The following is a 13,518-nucleotide window of genomic DNA, read 5'->3' as shown; positions in this document are numbered from 1 at the left end:
AACATCCGGGTCAGGGAAATTCCTATAAAGGTAAACATCTTATTGAGGTGGCTCTCTTTCAGTTCATAGGATCATTCCATTATCATCATGTCTGTACTTGGTAGCAGGCAAGCAGACATGGTGTTGGAGAAGTAGCTGGGAGTCCTACATGTGTCAGGAAATAAGAAGTAGACTATGACTCTGAGAGATGCATAAGCAAAGGAGACCCAAAGCCAGCCCCCACAGTGACACCCTTCCTCCAGCAAGGCCACACTTACTTCAACAAGGCCACAACACACAATAGTTCTACTCTGTATGAGCTTATGGGGGGCCAATTACATTCAAACTATTACCACCTGGTTCATGCCTTTCTGTGGATCCAAACAAGGCCTCCTGTGTATTAGGTAAACAGTCACCCTACTCAATCATATTCCCAGTCTTCTAACATAGATTCCAGTGTTCAGACCTCCTGCTCCCAATGTATATGAAAATGAGTTTGAAATGACCTGTGGAGTTTACGCTCACTCCTCTAGCTTTTGTGGAAACTGGGTTTTATTTGCTTTGATTTTGATTGTGATACTAGGTTTGACCAAGTAGCCCAGGCCAAGGTTGAACTCTAGGTCTCCCTAGATCAGCCTCCATTGTGTTGGTGCTCTCCTAACTATAACTGCACCAAGACATTCTGATGCATGTTCCCTCTAATCATTCACTGAATTCCAGTCCCACGGTGTAAGGGTTAAGTTTTCTCAGACTCCACCATGGTCATGCACATGGAGTCCTAGATGCTCAATGGAGCTGATAGCATCTAATGTGCCATCATTAAGTAATGAATGTTAGGGATGTGGCATTCCAGGAGCACATGGTAACCCCGTCCATGAGCATGGACTGAGTACTACAGACATGTGGCCAGAGAATGCAGAGTGTTGGCTGGGAAATGTGACATCTATCCTCAGGCTTAGATTGCAGAACCCTGGGGTGGCTCAAGGGAAGAGTGCAAAGACCTTACTGTGGCCCTCAGAATTTGCTGTGCACAAAGAAGCTGAGCCTTGAAAACTGTCCTGTGAGGCCAAGCAAGATGGCAAGTACATTTAATTCTAGCACAGGGAAAGCAGGACACATGGATTCCTGTGAATTCAAATCTGTCCTGGTAAACATAGAGAGTTCAAAAACGGCCTGAATTGTGTAATGAGGCCAGGTCTCTGATAGTGGGGTGGGGGACAGGGATGGAGACTGAGACAGAGACAGAGGATAGAGACAGAAATTAGAGAAAAATTAGAGGGGGGAGAGAAAGCAATTTCTGCAATACACACTGTTAAAATGGCACAGAAGGACCTACATAGAGACTCACATGCATTCATGATAAGAAACAAAAGAAACCAGGCGGTGGTGGCACATGCCTTTAATCCCAGCACTCGGGAGGCAAAGGCAGGCAGATCTCTGTGAGTTCCAGTCCAGGCTGGACCGACAGCCTACAAAACAGTACAGAGAAACCCTGTCTCATAAAACCAAAAAAACCAACAAAAAAACACAAAAACATAAGAAAAGGCATGTACTGAAAAAATGGCTGTGCAGCTTTAGTGTATTCAGGAAGGTAAAATGGCAAAGAGCGGGCATCAATATAGTCCTTCATACATGGTAAATATGAGTTGGAACCACAGCCCTTAACCACAAACATAATCTTATGGCTTTATCCTCTGCTATGGAGATCACACAAGGGCATCATCATTTCACCTGCCATTAGCTTTTTCATACTTTGTTATGTTAAGCCCAGTGGGTTTATCGGCCTCTAGGGAGCCTATATAATTAATTCTATGGACTTATTTTTATTTTTTACTTCTTTATTTTGCTTATTTTAGTTATGTGTATTAGATGGCATATTTGCAGTATTGGGTAGAGATGACTGCAAAAGCTCCCAGACTACAGATATAAATGTCATATAGCCTGGAACAGTTCAAAATTTTTCTGCCTGCAGGCATCAAACACTGGTCCCCAGAAGGAGAAGTAAGCAACCTTGCCTTCTGATCCAACTCTCCAAGAGATTCTCTCTAGTTTTCTGGCTGGGGTTACATGAACTTGAGATATAGAAACTTTCTAAGACCATGGCATGTTGAGTCATTATTTTCTCTGAAAGCTCTAGGACACAGAAGGCATAGAGACAAGTGGACTATGCAAACACAGTAAGTATAATGAAGGAGTATGGGATTGTCAATGAAATGACTCAATGAATTCAAAGGATGCAACACACTCTCTCTTGAAAAAGCATTTTATTGAACTTCCTGGAAAGTATAATGTAAAGGATGGTGGGGGAAATGACATCCAGCTTACCAGCTTACATCCCTCTCAAAAGCAGAGGAAGAGAGATCAAGCTGAAAAGTGAGGATACTATATGATCAATACCAGTTCATTTTGAGTCACCGTTATTGTTCAAAAAAGAAACATATGTGCATATATTACAAGTATTTATGTAAGGTGGACAAGGAAAAGTTGAAGGCCAAACAAAGACAGAGACATGGAGCACAACTCATCCAGTTCATTGGGCTCTTTGTAGTATCCTGTCTTTCTCCCCTTCCCTGTGTCTATGGTCTTTCATTCCCTGATTGTGCTGGAATGCAATCCCTCCCATTCTCAAATCTCTTTTTCTGTCCAAGATTGGGTCTTCACTGTTGACCCTCAGCAGATAAAGGGCCACAGATTCTCCAGGTCAATACTTCTCTTTCTCATCTGAATCAATGAAAAGTATTGATTCCAAATGAATCTGAAACCCCTTGAATAGACCTGATCTGTGTCTCTATTGAGTCACTTGAGTCCTGGCTTTCATTTTTCAGAGCACAGCAGTGATATCTCATCATTTATTCCCAACATGAACAGAGCAAGGCCTCCAAGTCATAGACACAGAATGTCTGGCAGTGTCGACATCTCTTACTCACAATATAGATTTCTTTTGGCTCTCTTATACCTCTGAGAGTTTCCAAGAGTTCAGAACAGTGCTGGACAAATCTGCCTGGAAAGACATCACCAATGGCATTATAGACTTCAGTAGGGGCAGGGTACATCTCTAGGGCCAGTTTTTAAGGTTAGCAGTGTGCTGCAGGAGCTTCTGAAGACTGGACACAGACAGGAAGTTCTTCCCAAAATTCACCTCAACCAACTGGGAACACTGACTCAGTGCTGGGAGGAGGTCATCGATTTGGAAGTTGATGAGCTTACAATCCTTCAATTTTAATGTCTGCAGTGTAGCTGTCAGTCTCTCTAACAGTCTTCCTAGGAGTGGATGAGAGAAATTTTAAAAAGTGACACCACTCAGGTCCAGATATGTGAGTTGACAGACGCTTGGACACTGTGACAGATACCTCATGTCTGATTCAGATAGCATGCAGCGAGTGATTGCAAGATTCTCTAAGGGACTCTCCAAGTACCTACAGAAAGACAAAGGTGTTTACCTCAGTAAGTCTAATAGTGGTAGAGAAAGGAAAAAGACTTCAATGCAGTAGAGGCTAATTAGTCCTAAGTTCAACGATAGCATCATGAAACCCAAACCTAAGATGCTCCCTGATGGAGAATTACCAACATATACACCATTATTGTGACTGTCTCCGTCCCCAAATCTGTTCCTTCTGTACTGACAAACACAAAACCTCATCAGATGACAAATTGTATCATCACTGGAGCAAGAAAGACCACCTCGATGAACTTAGTGACATCCCTGTGTGTGCCAACACTGGCCTCAATGACCCCACCATCCTAGCACAGCCTCTGTGTTGCTTGCAGGGCTTTCCTGGGGACCTCATCACTCTCAGTCATTTTCCATTGACTCAGGCCCTACCTGTGCTCAAAGAGCACCTGCCCCTTGGAGAATCATTGACAAATGCAAACTGTGGATCAGTGCAGAGGACAGTGTTGACATAGGGCAACAAGGACTTGAAAACTGCACCCCTCCGAAGATCTGCTTTCTCCTCATCTGGGTCCCTAACAAACACCTATTCTAGATCATGGATACTAGAGGAACAGAATGGACATCAGTCATCCTCAGGTCATATGAGTGTATATTCAGGGGTGACTAGGAAGCCCCAGGTATGCACTAATATTTTATGTAACAATGAATATCTCCTCTCTGCCCTTCAGAGCTAGTTCTCCATTCTTCCTCACCTGAGCACTTGGTCCAGTCTATCATTCAGAAAGAAGACACCATTCAAATAGAGATGCTGGAGCTTGTTGAGTTGGGAGAACTGCCAAATGATCTCTCTAAAAGACCATTCTTTCATCTCTTGTTTCCTAAACCAATCCAAAGGTGTGAAGATTTTATTGACAAAGAGTTTCTGAAGGTTTCTCATCTGACCCAGGCCAGGGGCAAACATCGCAAGGGTTCTCAGGTCCCAGTGTGCATTCAATTCCAACTCCTGTATAGAACTTGGCTCAAATACCTCCAGCAGCTTGAGGGGCTTATAGACAGGGAGGGCCCCAAACTCCATCTTTTCACAGATCACCTGCAGTGCATCTTTCCTCTGCTTAGCCCACCAGTGGAAATATTTTAGGGATTTACAGAGATCCCTGGACTTCAGGGAAAGGTCCATCATCACAGTCACAACCTGTTTTCCTCATGGAATGGGATTACACACTGCTGGTTGACTCTCACTAACAACATCTGCAGAGCAGACAACATCCTCTTTTCCAGCCCAAACCTTCCAGAAGTTATCTTCCAGAAGATCAAGTACTTCTAGTTTGCAACTCCTGTTCGTCAAAGAAGACAGTGAATGAAATGACAGAATTACCAATGTACACTTTGCCTAAACCTCACACATCGACTTCCCTTAAATCCATTCTTTAAACCAAGATTGTTTCCATTTCTAGTGGCTGGGGGCAGAATAGCAGAGGTACAGTTGCTCTATGTGTTTATGTCTATTAACACTGCACTCCAGCCACCACTGAACTTTTTTTTACTTATTCACTTCTCTAAGAAAGCTCTGATTCAATTTGGATCACATTCTGAACTCTGTAGTCACCTCCCTACATCCACACACTTCCCCTCCATGCTAACATTTTCTCATTTACCTCAGTCCATCCTTCTCTTTAATCAGCAAATCAAGGCCACGCAACATAGCCTTCAAGATCTCCAGGTCAGGGGTCTTCATCAGGGCTCCTACAGGAAGGCATCTGAATGGCCAGGATGCCACCATGGCCCTCAGGATGTTTGTTTGCCATCGAAGGCCCCTTGGAATAGGTGTGGGAAGAGTTCCATGGGCAGGGCCTTCAGAGCAGAGATAGCAATTGCTTCATCTTTCAGCAGACTTCTTATTGCCATCAGTTTGAACGAGGATGGAGAGTTCATCCTGAACTTAATATACACAGGCACTATATAAAGATCCAGAGAATAAACCCTTTCGGTTATTCTTCCAATCACAACCACTGTTCCCCTGAATCCTACTGAAATAGACAATGAGACATTGGAGAATCAAATGATAGACAGACTCTTTCATTGGCAACCATCATCAGGTGTGTCTCATGACCTCAAGAGCAAAGTTAAAGGCCCCACAGCCAAGTGTGCGTGGTAGTCAATCAATCAACAGAACTTCTTGAGAGAATACAAGAAATGGATAGAGTCACTACAATTTGTAAATATTCACTTTGAATTAAATACTTTTATGGTAGACTGGAGTTGTTGGTCAGTCCTTGCTCAATGTTCCTTTGTCCTGAATACATCAATGTCAGCATTCTATTAAAGCACACAGCAGGTTTGCTCCAAGTCTCAGAACTCATATCTATAAGCTACATATGGACTTCTAGGCTAGACTGGACCAGATGAAAATTTCAAATTCAAAGTAGATACAAAAAACAAAACAACAAAAAAATCAGGAATACTAAGATGACCTGGGAGACTGGTGATCCTGACTAAGGTTGTGTGATCTGATGGGGGTGAATGGTTCATCTGATCAGGACACACATAACAGGTGTTCAAATGCTAGCAGGCCTTTGTAGTCACTTTAGTATCCAACAAAGGGTGCCTAGCATGCCCATGATAACCCTTATATCCCCCTTTCCAGTCACAACTTCCCTTCATAGCCCCACATCTCAGCCAGAACCTGTCATCTGATTGAATGACTTAGCATCTCCCAATCCAGTCCTACTTGCATTCTTACATCCAGGACTTGAGTGAATCAGATGTGGGAAAGTATGAAATCTCAATGGTAGTCAAGTGCCAAAAGCCTGTATAATACTTCTCCACAAACTCACTGCCCTGGGATACACTCTCTTCCATACATTAATCCATTTGCAATTCTCATATAAAATCTATGGATGTAACTCATGCATATCTGAACTCATTTTTCACCCTGAGCTCACCTGGAAGTCTCAGTACTCCTCCAACCTGATTGTAGTTGTATGAATTGTGTGTGACACCATATTGTTTAGATCTCCCATCAGGAAAGAGAAAGAATTGAGTCTATGCTGACAGCACAAACCAATTCCCCAGCAAAAACCAATTCCCCAAGTGACCTCAAAACACTAAGTATTGCCGGGCGTTGGTGGCACACGCCTTTAATCCCAGCACTTGGGAGACAGAGGCAGGCAGATCTATGTGAGTTCCAGGTCGGGCTGGACCGATAGCCTCAAAAAATAATACAGAGAAACCCTGTCTCATAAAAACCAAAAAAAAAACCCACTAAATATTGGTCTATTATTGTTAATTAATTAATTATTTTCATTGTTTGTCTCTGCTTTCATTTTATGGAATCCTTGCCTACAAGAGTAGAATCTACATCTGGGAACCTTCCTATCTTTGTAGAAGAGCATCTAAACAGGGCATGTTCAGGTCGATTAGATCTACTTTTAGCAATGAGAAAGAACTGAGATCCTGGAGAGCATTCGGATGTCTTTTGCATTATTTTTTGAGACAACATTTCTCTGTTTCCTGGAACTTGCTCTGCAGATCATGTTCAAGTATACTCACAGTAATCTGTCTGCCTCAATCTCCTGAGTTCCTGCATTAATGGTATCTGTGGCAAGATACATAACAGACCCAAGACAAATATTTGGCTTCAAGCTTAAGCTGAAGATCAGAGAAGCAAAGCAGCCCAGCCACTACCGCTTACCTTTACCTCAGGCTAAAAGTGGGGATCCTGTCTTCAAGAGCTCTCATAATGTTTCAGACTGCTACCTCTCCCCTGTGTGGCTTAAGAATAATACTGAGACTGACTACTGCAGACCCTGCTTCTACCTTTTATGCCTCTCTAGTGTAGGCATTAAAGGTGTGAACTCTATTACTCTGTCCTGATTAAAGGTATGGCTGGTTTATAGCTACCTAGGATGGTTGCTTTGCTATTTTCATCTGGAGTCGTTTAATAAATTGTGAACAATATTCCACCACAGGTTTGTGCTACCAAGATCTGTCTAAATTATTATTTCTTTTCTTTTTTGTTGGTATTTCTTTTAAGATGGGTTTTTTAAATGTAGCTTTGGAGCCTATCCTGACTTTGAATTCTGTGAGATCCCCTGCCTTTCTCCCAAATGCTGGGATTAAAGGTGCGAATCTCTACCACCCAGCTAAATCAGCACTTAGGATGTACTTGTTTGCTGTACTGTGTACAGGCTGATCTTGTTGCCTCACTTGTGCTCCAGAACATAGTCAACTTTGCCTAGATCTGGGAACTACCAATTCTGATGGCCCGGTACGGCCATTACTCAGGAGTATGATAAAGAAGGAACAATTCAATATCTGTGTGGTATTCAGAGTGAGCTCAAGGTTGGTGTCAGTGATATAGGAGAGTTTGTGTCCCCTGGGAAATCATTAAATGATCAGTGAGCCATGCATGGAGTTACTGGCCTGGGATGTACATAGGGCCGATCATATCTTTCCATATTCTAAAGACAATGCCCTGAGTCAGGTTTGAAGGCAAATGTGGGTAATCCCAAGTGCTGGGATTAAAGGCAAGAACCACCACAATGGACTTCCTTTGAGTATTTTTGAGACTTATCTATAATGGACAAGGCTGCTCTACAAATCCAGATCTTTCTGGTACTAAAGAGCCCCAATACCACCACCAACAATTGGAAAGTTGCTAAGCTCTGCCGTCCATGGTCGTGAGCAGCTGCACTTAAAGATATGCATCTTCCCCAGATGGTCCTCAAGAACTTCAAAATATTTCCCAGACCTCAAGTTTCCAGGCCGGTCACAAAGATCAGCCAGGGCACAGAGGTAGCCTTAGATAAATAACAAGCCAGTCAGCCACATGCGTACTTGTTTGCATGAAGGTATGACACCAATTACCAAACCCCCCTTGTATCCCCACCGACCTGTTTGTGGTTTTAGGCATTAAAAACTTGCAGTATGCACAAAGTCCGGCAAGCCCAGCTTCATTCTTCATAGGCATAAATCTTTTACTTAACCTCTGTATGTGGTGATGAGTATTGAACACAATACATGTGCTGTAATTGCTCAACCACTGAGATGCCTCCCAGCCTTTTCTATTTGCATTTTGAGATACGTTGAAATATAATGAAACGTATTCCCTTACTACATCCAGCAGGCTTCACCCCAGCCCTTTCTTACTGTTTGGAACATATTCTGACAATTTCCAGAATAAACTGTACCTGGAAGGCTGAGTTCCCAACCCCATTCTAGCCATCAACTTTTGACTTTCCTGCATCCACACTCATGTACCTCAATTCTGGACCTTGAGATACAGGACACTCTTGAGATGCCTCAGCAGGTCCATTCAGTGCCTGCATCCCCATGAAGATCTCACTTCAGTTTCTGCATGGAGAACACTAAATCTGTCAGTTGATCTTCTCACCTCTGGGTTTGTGTCATGCATGTTCACATTCATGCAAAAACAGACATAAAAAATAAAACGTAATTTGTGCCTAATCAAGAGAAAATTGACATTGAAGAGATGTAGAAATATCTCAATGGTTAAGAGCAAATTTTCTCCTTGCCTAAAACCCAGGTTCATTTCCATGATCCCATTCATCTCTTCCTTCAGTTCTAAGGAAAGCCTCTTTCTGGTGTTCAGAGTATTCAAGCACCATATTGTGCACAAAGGTTGCATACACACAGGCAAGGCTCACACACATGAAAAATGAAAAGGAAGAAAAAAAGTCTTTAAGTAAAAAAACTTGATATCGGCAAGTTGGCACAAGTCTTTTTATTTTATTTTATTTTATTTTATTTTAAATAGCTTGTTTTACATGTCAATCCCAGTTCCCTCTCCCTCCCCTCCTCCTGCACCCCTCACCATCCCCCCCATCCTCCCACCCTATTGCCAATTCCTTCCGCATAGGGGATATCTAGAGTCTATCATTTCATTCAGGGTAGAGTCCAGGCACTTCCCTAAGAGTCCAGGCAGAGAGAGCAACCTTCTTTGTGTTATGTACACACGATGTCTGTTAGTATTCGAGGGATAAACACTGATCCATTGCTCAGGACCCCATAGGAAGGTAGCCCAGGCCTCCTCATTGATTCTCACTTTCAGGGGGTCAGGATCGGTCCCATGCTGGCCTCCCAGCTGTCGGTCTGGGGTCAAATAGCTCTCCCCTGTTCGGATCAGCTGTCTGTGCTGGTTTTTGCTAAGTCATTCTTTGCCAATTTGCTCTTTGCTCCTCTCTCTCTGTCACTGGGTTCCTTGGGTTCTATTCAGTATTTAACTGTGGGTGTTTGACTCTGCTTCCATCGTCACTGGACGAAGGCTCCAGGATGGTTATAGACATCAAGTACACTATCAGGAATAGGCTTCTCAGGCTTTTGGCTAAGATCAAGTGTTGTATCTGTTCTTTTTTTTTATTTTTCAGTTTAAATTTACATTAGAAACAAGGTTGCTTCACAAGTCAGTTCCATGTCCCTCTCCCTATCCCTCCCCTCCTCCCGTGCCCTTCCCCCAATCCCCCCATTATCCCCTCATTTCCCCAGGGAGGGTGACGCCCTCCATGGGGGTGTCCATAGTCTGTCATTTCATATAGGCCAGGGCCTAGACCCTTCCTCAAGAGTTCAGGGTGACAGTGCACCTCACATTGTTGGATGGGAGTCCAAAGTCCGTGTGTATACTCAGGAAGGGTACTGATATGCTGCCCAAGGCTCAATAGATTACCTAGGCCTCCTCACTGACACTCACATTCAGGGGGTCTTGATCAGTCCCATGCTGGATTCCCAGGATGATGCCTGGGTTTCAAGAGTTAACCTTTGTCAGGTCATCTGTTTCTGGGGGGATAAACCAGCCCAGTCTTAATCCCTTTGGTCATCAGTCCTCCCTCTCTGCTACTGGCTTTCTTGAGTTCAGCTCAGTACTTAACCGAGGGAGTCTGCCTCTTCTTCGATCAGCCACTAAATGAAGTTTCTGTTTCCCAGACTCTCTGGCCATGGGATTGTAGGCTGGCACTGCCCAGATCTATGTCTAAAATCCATATATGAGAGAGTACATGTGTTCCTGTACAGTAGTTCAGATACCATTAGATGGAATGAGAGAACCCAAAAGACTGCACTTCTAAAATACAGATGCCAGTGCATAGTGTCTTACAGGAAGAGGACATCCAAGGGATTGATTGGGCCTAGCTAAACACAAACAGTATCAAATACATCTACTCTTTTATTTGCTGTTTAAAATATGGTATTCCCTGCACTGCAGACAGGAGATCAATTGGGTGTGCTTTCTGACTGGAATTCTATATGTATCCCAGGCTAGCTCCTCTTTACCATACTCTTGCCTATCATTGAGAGTGTTTGGATTCCCTATTTTAGCTATGATGCCTGGCTAGTGAATCTGGCTGTCAGACAGTGCATAGTTGCCTTGTTGTAGTTATATATTATTTACGATTTACTAAAACTTGACTGAGGATACAGAAAGCAAAATCAGCCTAAATCTGTAGAGATCACGCAGTGGTGGATCACACCTTTAATCCCTGAAGCAGAAGCTAATTGGTGGTGGTCCACACCTTTAATCCTAGGACTCCGTATTGAGAGACAGAGTTATCTCTCTGAGTTCAAGACTACCATGGGATCCATGAGATTGAGTTAGTGTAAAAGAGTAACAGATCACAATCACACACCTTTAATCCCAGCACTAGAGAGGTATGAAAGATAGAAGCAGTGTCCTCAGTATTCAGTGTCAGTCATACATTCTGCAGGCCGGAAAGAGAGGCAGCAGTTCGAGGTTTGGTGCAGAGGTTGTCTGTGGATCAGCCCTTACTGCCTGAGACTGAGGTAAGAGTTAGTTGCTAGCTGCTTTGCATTTTTGAAATTCAACTTGAAGTTTGAACAACAATATCAGTCTTTGGGTCAATTATTTAGCATGCTGCTCCTGCCATAGTGGCAGGAGCCTCTAGTGGCAGCATTTTATGTGCATAGTAAGAGGACTGCAGGCCAGTCTATTTCTCTGTAGTGTGGCTTCAGGTGAGTTCAGGTTATGGGATCAAATAAGATTCGCTATGTCTTTATGTAGGTGGATATGTTGCGGTGTTGTGAGCCCAATATAAATATGCCACAAGTTTGAGCCACATTCCCAGGTCATCCATCTGCTTTTGTTTGAATTAATGTAAACACAACAGGCAGGGATTTTTGTCCTGGATGAGTGATATTTTATGCTAAGTAACTGCATTCTAGTTCCCATGTGTACCTTGGACATCGGAATTGGTAGTTCCCAGATCTAGACACATCTATGTTCTGGAACACAAGTGAGGCTACAAGATTAGCCTGTACACAGCACAGCAAGCGGGCATATAGGAAGTGCTAATTTAGCTGTGAGGTAGAGGGGCATGCCTTTAATCCCAGTATTTGAGTGGCTGAGGCAGTAGGATCTCACTGAATTCAAGGCCAAGATAGGCTCCAAAGCTACAGAAAAAAAAGGTTATCTAAAAAAAACCACAAAAAAGAAGGAAAATAAATCATAATTTACCCAGGTGGTGGTGGCTCACACAAGTGGTAAAATACTTTTCATGATTTATTAAAGCCACTGCAGATCAAAATAGCAAATCAACCATCCTAGTTATCCTTATGCCAGGCACTCCTTTAATCCCAGGACAGAGTAACACATTTCTCACCTTTAATCCCAGCACTAGTGAAGTATAAAAGGTAGAAGCAGGGACTTCAGTAGTCAGTCTTAGTATTATTCTGAAGCCACACAGAGGATAGGCAGCTGTCTGAAACTTGGTGAGAGCTGGTGGAGAGAGGATCAGTTCTTTCAGCCTGAGGTAAAGGTAAGAGGTAGTGGCTTAACTGCTTTCCTTCTCTGATTTTCACCTTAAGCTTGAACCCCATTAGTTTTCACTGGGTCTGTTATGTATCATGTGACACACACCATTAATCCAGGCACTAAGCAGATTGAGGGAGGCAGATCTCATACCACTATAATCAGCCAGAAGTATTACTAAGACTTCCACCTCAGCTCAGGGTTCATAATGAGTTCTGATATGCCTGAGTTACATAGAGAGAATTTATATGAAAATTACAAACATATTAATGTAAGGAAGAGAGAGTATCCTAGTGCTGTGAGTTTGGGGAGTAGTGTTATGGAGGCTTTTGGGACTTGACTACAGTCTAGCATTTCATGCTTTCCCACATCTGATTGACTCAAGCCGTGGATGTAAAAGACAAAGTAGTACTGCTTTGGGAGATGCCTTGTGATACAATCAGAAAGCTGCATTTGGTTGAGAGGTGGGCCTATGAAGGGAAGTTGTGATTGTAAATGGGCCTATAAGGGTTAACATGTACAGGCTAGGCACTGTTTTTTGGATCCTAAATGACTACCAGGATGTGCTGGGATTTGAAAACCTGTTATGTATGTCCTGAGCAGGCAATGTTTTCACCCCCCTTAAGATGACAAAACCTTACCCAGGTTCACCAGTCTCTTAGGTCAGCTTAGTGTTCCTGATTGTGTTGTTGTTTTCTTTGGTGTGGCTCTTCTGAAGCTGATAATTCCATTTAGCCAAGGCTAGCCTTGAAGTCCTCATATAGGTAATTGTTAAGATTAGTGAGACCTGGAGCTAAACTTCGGTGTCCTTTAAAAGATTGCTGAAAATGTTATATTCAAGAGCTAAGGCACATTGAGCAAGCACTGACCAACACCTCTGATTTTCCTTAAAGGTATTTAATTCAAAGTGACTATAGACTTATGAACTGCAGATGAAAAAAGTTCTAGAGAGCATAATTTGGCCATGAATCTCAGGAAAGTATGACAATTCCCAGTATTTGAACTCCTATAGAATTATTGGAAGCTTTTGTGGCTCCAGGTTCTAAAGTTTTCCAAATAATGGCTATTCTAACCATTTCTTACTTTCAGCCAACAAGTTCCATTGATTGAATCCCAAGCATACTTGGCAGAAGGAAATATCACTTTGCTCTTGAGGATCATGAGAGATATTTAAAGATGGTTGCCAACAAAAGAATCTGGTTCTCATTTCATTCTCCAATTTTTAATAACCCTGACCATTAGTATTTACTGGAACAGAGATTTTGATTGGTCAAATAACAGAGAGACTTGTTCCCAGAGGTCTTCATCTCCAAGATATCTTAGAGGGATTTATGGCTATGAGAAAGTCAGATAGGGATTAATACACAAT

The 13,518-nt window shown here is 42.8% G+C and overlaps 1 pseudogene; it reads right to left on the bottom strand.

Moving 5' to 3' along the window:
• Positions 1-2,828: 2,828 nt before the first annotated feature.
• On the bottom strand, positions 2,829-5,305 carry LOC121136291 (annotated as a pseudogene).
• Positions 5,306-13,518: the final 8,213 nt, after the last annotated feature.

This window comes from Mesocricetus auratus, unplaced genomic scaffold (genome assembly GCF_017639785.1).
Source record: "Mesocricetus auratus isolate SY011 unplaced genomic scaffold, BCM_Maur_2.0 Super-Scaffold_100057, whole genome shotgun sequence".
Taxonomy (NCBI): domain Eukaryota; kingdom Metazoa; phylum Chordata; class Mammalia; order Rodentia; family Cricetidae; genus Mesocricetus; species Mesocricetus auratus.
This window is presented reverse-complemented; position numbering and strand designations above follow the sequence as displayed.